General features: G+C 39.3%; 1 pseudogene; it reads right to left on the bottom strand.

Annotated features, from left to right (window-relative positions):
- Positions 1-2,219: 2,219 nt before the first annotated feature.
- On the bottom strand, positions 2,220-2,342 carry LOC150069110 (U2 spliceosomal RNA; annotated as a pseudogene).
- Between the last annotated feature and the right edge of the window lie 6,888 nt (positions 2,343-9,230).

The raw sequence follows: 9,230 nt of genomic DNA, 5'->3' as shown, positions 1-9,230 counted from the left end.
TTCTCTTGCTGTATGTTTTCAAACTTTTCATTGATCATGTTTATTAATTATATTTGTAGAGCATTTAGAGGACTCTCCTCTAGTTTTGCCATTGCCAGCTCCATTGCCTGTTTATATTGGGTGGGGAATGCTATTCCTTGATTTGCCATTTTTCTTGAGTTTCTTGTTCTGCCCTGTTGGGGGCTGAGTAACGTCATTCTAATAACTTTCTGCTGAGACCTGTAGTAGGAGTAAACAAGTGGACCTCTTTATCCTGCCCACCTGTTGTGCTGATAGGCTCCCGCACCCAATATAAGGAGGGAAGTTTTAAAGAGAGAGAGATTCCTGCCTTGATTAAGCTGCGTGGCGTTTCTGTTTGTGCTCCAGAGAAGCAAGGCTGAGTGCGGGAGGACAGTGGGCCCTCTCCTCTCGGGGCTTGGATTGGTTGGGGTGTGTTTTTCCCATCCCTCCTCAAGAGGGACTGGGGATGAAGGACCCCGACATATTGGCGCCCAACATGGGGCACGAAAGAGGCACGAAATGGGGCATGAAAGGGGCACGACTGTGAGTTGAGCCAAGTGAGAGATACATGTAGGAAAGACTGAAAAACCAGAGAAAACCTGAAAGGCACAAAAAGACTGAACAACCAGGGGAACCTGAAGGGAAAATGCAGGCTGAAGTCGCTCACAGAGAAAAAAAGACAGGAAGACAGGGAGAAAGAGAGGAACAAAGAGAAGAAAAAGAAAAAAGGTGATAAACAGGAGAAAGGGAAGCAACTACCTGCGAAAGTCAAAGAAGAAAAACTCAGACTGAAAAACCAGAGAAACCTGAAAGGAAAAAGGGACTAAAAGGCCAGGGAAACCTGAAGGGAAAATGCAGGCTGAAATTGCGCACAGGGAAAGAGAAAAAGACAGGGAGAAGACAAAGAGAAAGACAAAGAAAGACAAAACTCCTCAAAGACTGAAAAACCAGCGAATGTGTGTAAACCAGCCAACGTGTGTGTGAAAGAGATTTTAATCATTCCCAGATCACCTCCGAAGTGCAGGTCACTTCGGGCACGAGAAAGAGAATTAAGTGGTAGTGATTTAGAAAGCCTGTGCTCGGGTTCAGAATAGTTGAAAACAGGCTAAAGCTTTTTAAAGTCCCTGACAAAATATAGAGACGACGCCCCTGAGTCAGCTTGAAGTTACAGAAAATAGATCTTCGCCCATAACCCCCTTAAAATGAAGGACCAGAGTCATTTTCGGAATTAGAGGGACTCCTCTAATTCTTCCATTGCCCTGCTATTCCCTATGGCTTGTGTGATAGTCTTTGTATCAATAATGTTTTTTTTTATTTAGAGAATACTTTATTAGTTTCTGTAATCAAACCCACGTAGATAAGACCTTACATATTTAATACAGTGTGTTTACCCCTGTACAAATGAAAAAAAGTTTAACATTTCTAGAGCAATATGGGTATTAATTTCTGTACAATGCCAACTCAACATGGTAAACTGGGATACTTTTTTCCAAAGTTGACAGCACAGCTAAAGTTTCCAAAAATTCAAATTATATATATATGTATATATATATATTTATATTTATATAAAAAGATCAATAATAGCAGTATGTTATGCATCAATAGCAGCAACAGCTTTTCCAGGTTCTGCAGTCATCTGAACAAAATTAGACATCCAGCACACTCCATTAATACAAAGAAAAAGATAAAAAACAAAACCCCAGAAAAATGTGAAGTTCTGTTACTGTTGTGGTACCTGGCACCATTTTTTTTATTAGCTTCTCAATCATCATCTGGAAAGAAAACATTCTTGAGTAACATCATTAAAAACAGCTCTGATAAAGCACAGTCACTACTACGTATCATAAAGCAGGTACAAGGTATTTTATATTCACAGAGGGATGATACAGTACTGTCCTACGTCTATAATACTAGAGGATACAATTAAAAAGGCATTATTGAGACTTGATACTATTTTTCCAGCAGAAGGTCCAAAGGATGGTATGACACAGCTCTGTAAAGAAATGCACTTTCTTAGATAGGATTTCCTTCCATTAGTGGCACAGTTCTAATAACTCACTCTATCAGCTATAAACCATTTGAAAATGAAGGTGTAGGAGCAAGAAGAAAAAAAACAAACCCAAACAACAAAACAAACCATACCCTCAACCACTGGATCCATACAAAGATGACTGAATGAAGGCAAGCAGGACTCAACCTAATAATATTTTACCAAATCTGTTATGTACTCCTAGCTCTAAAAATCCATTTAATATATTGTCCTCGGATAGAGGACGTATCAGATATTAAACTGATAAGAACAGATACTACACTTGATCTTAGCCAAAAGGCCAAGAAGCGATTCGATAATGTTTTCTTAATGTTAGGATGTTTCCCCGTTTTCTCTGGCTATTGTAGTCAGAGCCCCTCAGTATATACTAGTGCCTGTACAGGAGGAGGAGAATGCTTTCCCGCTTATCAGTAAAAGAGACTTTGGTATTTTCCTGCCCTTACTGCTGCGAGTATTGTCCTTGCCACTGTGGTTCCTACAGAGAATGCTTTGAATATGAGGACTGGAATTGTTATGTGCACAAATGACAATATTCTAACTTTGGGTGATTGTTATCTTGACACCATTTTGGGATTGATCAGTTTGGATTTGTTTTTATGCACTATAATTGTAATATGTCTATTGCCTGCCTACAAAGTCAATGCAGAAAGTGCTAATGTAACAGGCATCTGCTCCCATTGAAGTAGGTGCATCCCCTCAGATCTGATTTGCTTAAATGGACGGCTGGTAGTCAAAGATGGGCAAGTCCCAGCTGTTAGCCAATCAACCTAAGACAGGAGCCAAGTAAAAAGGACTTGGTGATCCCATGACGGGTAAGAAGACTAATGAGCTTGGAGACACCTAAGACGGGCACAGCCGATCTAATATGGTGGTAGCCCCACATATCCTAAGTTTTGTCTTTTTTAAGATAAAAACGGGAGATGTTGGGGGCCGAGTAACGCCATTCTAATAACTTTCTGCTGAGACCTGTAGTAGGGGTAAACAAGTGGACCTCTTTATCCTGCCCACCTGTTGTGCTGATAGGCTCCCGCACCCAATATAAGGAGGGGACTTTTATTTATTTATTTTTTTATTGTAATTAGTAAAAGGGTTACATGATATTTGCCAGATAGAAGGTGCATTAATTCACATACATTGATACCCTTTCACATGTCTTGGTACCCATTTCCCTCCCCCCCACACCCCCCACCGTCTTGGTTTTCCCAAGGAGGGGAGTTTTAGAAAGAGGGAGATTCCTGCCTTGATGAAGCTGCGTGGCATTTCTGTTCGTGCTCCTGGGAAGCAAGGCTGAGTGCGGGAGGACAGTGGGCCCTCTCCTCTCGTGGCTTGGACTGGTTGGGGTGTGTTTTTCCCATCCCTCCTCAAGAGGGACTGGGGATGAAGGACCCCAACACGGCCCATTTAAAAATGGGAGCAAAACTAATACTGCACAAGATTATAATTTTTAAGATATAACTAACCTAGAGCTCTTTAGCTGGCCAGAAAATACAAGTTCATAATTTTAGATTGGCATTATCACTTTCTCTCTCTTTTTGTGCACTTACAGACAAATCTAATACCACCACCAGTCACCATTTTATGATCAAAAAGACCCCCACAATCCAATCTCTATTGTATTTAAGTCTCTCTGGATCTACAGTCTAATTGAACACCTAGATATACAGTATTGCTCAACAACCATCAACTGTAGATCCATGTATTCTAAAAGTTCAAGGATGAACAGAGGATCAGAGATAGAATAGTATGAAAGACAGGAGGGGAGGTAAGAAAAGTGTAATGTAGGAGTGTAAGATTAATATAGTTATGAAGAAATGGGATAAGTGACCTAAGGTGATAGAAGGGTAAAATAGTTGAGTACAAAGTTTAGAAAAAAATAAGATAAAATGTATGAAAATAAGGCTAATAATAAGAATATATATAGGTATATATAGGAGAGGTCAATGATAAAATTTTTTTAAAAATTAAAAAATAATTAAAAAAGAAAACTAGAAAAAATGTGTGGGGGGTGGTCCCACACAATTGTGAGTTCTTAGACAAGAAATACTAGGGTTAAGAACCAATAAATTAAAAAGCAGGTGACTGTATCAATAAAAATATTCGTATCCAGTCTGTACCCAGTGATGTCACTATGTTTCTAGGAAAGACCACAATGGCAGAAGGAAAGCAGAAAAAAAAATGGAAAGAATCATAACATTAAAAAAAGGGTGAAGGTCAAATGGCAAAAAAAACACCTAAGAACACATAAAATGCAAATAAAAAAGGTAGAAAAAAGGGGGTATTCTTCAGGGTTTTTTTGACTGGATAGGAAACTTGTGTCTCCACTAAATTTGGGATCCAAACACTCCAAAAATTCTTTTCCTTCTGTGATTTGGCTGTGCAGTTTTTCTGATCAGTTTGCTTGATTGGGCAGAAAAAAAAAAAAAAAGCCGGTGGAGTCACGAGTGGCTTTGTTTACCAGAAGTGTGGCCCTGCCCAGGGGGAGGAACTTCTGCTAGCATGGGGAGGAACATCTGGCTAAGCTGCATCTGGGAAAACCTTTGCCCTTTTGAATGATGGCGCTGCCAGCATCACTTCTCAGGTTCCAGTTGGTGTGGCAGTGTCTTTGCCAGCTGTCAAGATGGCGCTGCTTTCGGCTGGTGTGGGGTGGCAGGGGAGGGGATTCCTTCTCAATGCCCTTCCATGAGCAGAAGTGGAAACTTCTCCTCGGAAGTACTCACAAATTACTGGGTTTTCTGGTTCCATGAAGCTGGCAGGTCCGTGCATGGCCAGGTGTCAGCTTTGGGCTTGCGCAGGCTCTGTGTGGCTCTGTCTGTAGCCGGCAGGTCTGCGCTGCCGAGAAGCACTGTCTGCTCAGGTGCAGGAGGGAGGCTTTGTCTCCGTGGCAGCTCTGAGCTGTCTTCTTGCTCTGGTTTTCTACCTTTCTCCTCTCTGACTGAGATCTCTGTGGTGCTAAAGCTTACTTAGTATGGATTTTTGGGTATGAACTTTCCCCTACGATGCTAGAACTGGTATCTTGAAGAGAGCTCAGAAAGACTCACACTGAACTGCTTCCATCTTCCACCAATCTCTCGAAAAGTATTTCTTGTGGAGGAGAATAGTGTAGTGCTGGGATCTATTGATAAAATAAGTTCTTTCCTGCAATCTCTGGTCCACAACTTTCTTCTTTTCAGTTTCCCAACGCACCTACCAGTCTAGGCTCTAATTTGCCTGCGGGTAGCCTTGGTTTAACTCCAGACTGGGAACACTCAGGGGGATGAGGAAGAGCCAGTCCTGACATTCCCTGGTGGTCAGTTGTATTTACCCACTTGGCTGGGCTATATTCTTAGGAATTGGTAGTCATAGAGCCTGCCTTTCTGTTGCCTGCATCACAACTAAAGGTAGAGGTGTAGAATGGTTTTCTCAAACTTAAATAACTCCAGGAATTTCAGCTTTTGCACAGCTCTGCTGAATATACTTTCTGAGCAGCTATGTCTGCTTGAACCTAAGGGTCCAGGCATAGGTTTTAGGGAGAGGGTGTTCACAGAAAGTGACCCTTACCTCTCCTCTCTCACTGATGCACAGTGTAGTCCCAGAGGCATAGAAATAAGTCGGTTTTCTTATCTCTTTCTCTGCTTTATAGAACAAAAGTTTTTGTTGTCGTTTTTTTTTTATTTTCTCTGGACACTCTTGAACTACATATTGATTGGTAAATTCACCCCTCCATCCCCTCCCTCATTTACTAAGTTACCCATCTTCCCTTGTAAACACATTGTTGAGCAATCCTAGTTCATGGAGCCACAGAAATGTGGTAATAGTTTGGAATCTACAACCTAACTTTCTTTTCTCATCTTTCTGAAAAAAGTTGAAAAGGTTTCTTCTTTCCATTTTTTCTTTTCTTTCCTTCCTTTTCCTCCTCCTTCCTTCATTCTTACCTTCCTTCCATCATTCCATCCTCTGTCTTCTTTTCCTTTTTCTTTCTTTTCCTTTCCTCACCTTCTTTCTCCCTTCCTCCTTTTCTTCCTTCCTTCCACTTCCCCTCCTTTTTTCATCCTTGCCCTCCTATCTTCCCTCCTTTCCCATCCTCTCCTCTCTCCTCCTCTTCTCTCCTTTCCTCTTCTTCCCTCCTCTCCTCTCTTCCCCTCCTTTCCTTTTGTTTTCTCCCATCAATCGTGTGTGTGTGTGTGTGTGTGTAAGTTAGTATAATAAAATTTAACTTTGCTATAATGCATGTTCTGCTTTCAAAAATCTGCATTGATATCAGAAGAATTTAGAGAAGAGTGTTTAGAGAAAAAAATCTCATGTATTTTTTCTAAGAATGGAATTTTTCTAGGCTTCTATATAAGTCAACTACAGCACATGTTTTACCAACTCCACTTTGTTTTACCATCTCCACTATATTTAATGGGTGCATTAAATCATTTGGGCTAATACATTTTGTCCCTCCTTTACACATTAATTGTTTCAGTTAAAACAACATACATTATGTGTCTATAAAATTTAGAGGTAAATAAAGTAAAAAGGATGCTGGCATAAAATGATACTAAAAAAAAAAAAACAGATCTGCTCACCTTTCAGTCCAAGAGCAGAGTGCTTACATTCTTAGATTTGTGATTATCTACAAGCTGATGTTTCTACTCTAAACATCAAGACATTGGGGTTATAAGTTATTGACAACTGTGAACAAGTGAAATAACCAGTTTCATTTTTATCACGTTACTACAACTTGCACTGTAGACAAGGTACCAAGTAGGCAGCATAAAAGACAGGAATTAATTTTAAAAATGAGTTTATTGAAAAATGGGTGAGGGGTCAGGAGCATGGCCTAGTGGTAGAGTGCTTGCCTAGCATGCATGAAGCCCTGGGTTTGATTCCCAGGTAATACATACCTGGATGTGGTTTTGTGGCTCAAGTAGTAGAACGTTAGCCTTGTGAAAGCCCAAGGACAGTGCCTAGGCCCTCAGTTCAAGTCTCAGGACTGGCAAAAAAAGAAAAAGAAAAAAAAATAGGAGACAGACATCAGAAGAAATTACTGTTTCAAGTCAGTTTTGACTATCTACTGTCAAATGGGTTCAGGAAAATTGTTAGAACACATAGAATAGTCTGTATAATTCTATAAATAGGAAAATAACCCTGCTAAGAATAAAGTGAAAACCGAATCCAAAAGACCCTATGTCTAACATAGGATATTCCTATGTCATAAAATCCTATCTGTTCTCAAAACCTGGTCCCCAAACCTGGTTACCTTTGAGAATATTTCCCTGTTAAATTTCAGGAACTGACAGGACAGCTCTAGCTCTTCCTTTTATTTTTAAACAATACAGATATCTGTGAAATATAAAATAAACTCTTGCTAACTGGTCAGAGGGGTAGACTTGCTAAGGATTTAACAAGAAACAACTGCCACAAACAAGCAGCATTCCTTAAAAAAATGGCTTGCATTCTGATGTAGAGGACTTGATTGGCTAGATGGAAAATAGTGGAGGCCAAATTTAGAAGTGAATAGAAAACTTGTAGGCTTCAAAATCCCATTTGGCTACTAAGCTAGACACAACTTCTTGGTTCTGTGGGCCTTTCTTCTCCTTATTTTTCTTTTTCTGTTTTATTCCCATGGCAGTCTAAGAAGAAGGAGCAAGAATTCCTTTCAAGCAAGAATGTTTATTGCCTGCATGATGCAGGCTCCCATTTTGTTAGAAAAACATGTTTTTCAATTAACTTTTCTGTGATAAACAATGATTTAATTTAAAAGGATGATTGTTTTGCAAATGGCATTAAAAAACATTTTATGTAGGAGAACACCTTACTTCTTAAAAGAAGAGATGATTAATTTCTAAATTTTCTAGATGCAGAGTTATGAGCTTCTCTTTTTTGTTCCAAAGTATGTTAGTACCTGAAATGCAAAGCTTGAATAATCCTACTTGAAGTGTCTAAGTGAAGAGGGCATTAATCCAATTGAATGAATGCCAGTCAATTTTCATTGGTTTGCCTTTTGGGGGCTAGAATTCTCTTTGCTGATAACAATTTCCTCTAAAATTAACAACAGATAGTGGCTTGAGTAAGTATAACATGTATGGATGCTTCCTTGTTTCTCTCACATCCTAACATTTAATGTTCTCCCTCCTCCCCCACCCCCACACTCTGTTTCTCCTTTTCTCCTTCCCACATATTTCCTGTGTGGATTCATGAAGACTGTTAGATGTTTTTCTGTCTTTTCTACATGAACCTACCCAGGTTCATATGTACATTTCTAAGAGTATTTAGATAACATGTTGATCAAAATATATAATATAAAAAAATCACCTTAGGAGAAAGCATTTATGCCTTCCCAAATCATTATGTAAAAGTTTATACTAAATCTTCATTCAGTAAAGGCAAACAGATTATATACTGATTTTATATAACTATAAAAATAATATTGCTCTATTTAATAATTCAATAGTTATTATTAATAATCATCATAGAAATTGATGGAGGATATGATTCAACTTCCTTCAATGGAAGAAAATACCACCCCAATTATTCCTTTCTCCTCTATTACTACCGTAAGCTAGGGAACAAAAAAAGTGTTGTTTAAAATTTTAAGCTTTTGTCCAACTATGCCTGGATTTCTATGTTTATTTTGTACAAATCAAGCTTTATTGGAAACAGGACTAAGATAAGAACAAGTTGAGTTGTGTGGCAGGATTATGTATGACTACATAGATTCTATCTTTATTTGAAATGTTTGATATTTCATACAAAGGTCTTTAGGGCATGGAGAAACTATAGGATGTGGAACTGATGGTGCTGATGTTGCTTATTAGGGTTTGGAAAGACTCATTTTCTCTACTTTCCTGGGCCACAGTCCAGCTGAGAGATAGGTAGAGAGGTGAAAAGACAAAGGGTTAAACTTATTAACAGTTTTGACTAGGCACCAGTGGCTCCTGCCTGTAATCCTACCACTTTGGGAGGTTGAGATTTGAGGATAACAATTTGAAGCCAGTCTTGGAAAGAAAGTACATGAGACTTATTTCCAATGAACCACTGAAAAGCCAGAATGGACCTGGGGTTCAAGTGGTAGGGCAATTGACCTTGAGTGTAAAAGCTCAGGACCAGTGTTCAGACACCAAGTTCAAGTCCTCGGGACAGCACAGACATACAAAAAGCCCAACAAATCAAGAGAACAAGGCCATAGGCAGAGGTGCCACCCAACATTTCTTTATAT

This window comes from Megascapheus bottae, chromosome 1 (genome assembly GCF_031878675.1).
Source record: "Megascapheus bottae isolate mThoBot1 chromosome 1, mThoBot2.hap1, whole genome shotgun sequence".
Lineage (NCBI taxonomy): Eukaryota > Metazoa > Chordata > Mammalia > Rodentia > Geomyidae > Megascapheus > Megascapheus bottae.
This window is presented reverse-complemented; position numbering and strand designations above follow the sequence as displayed.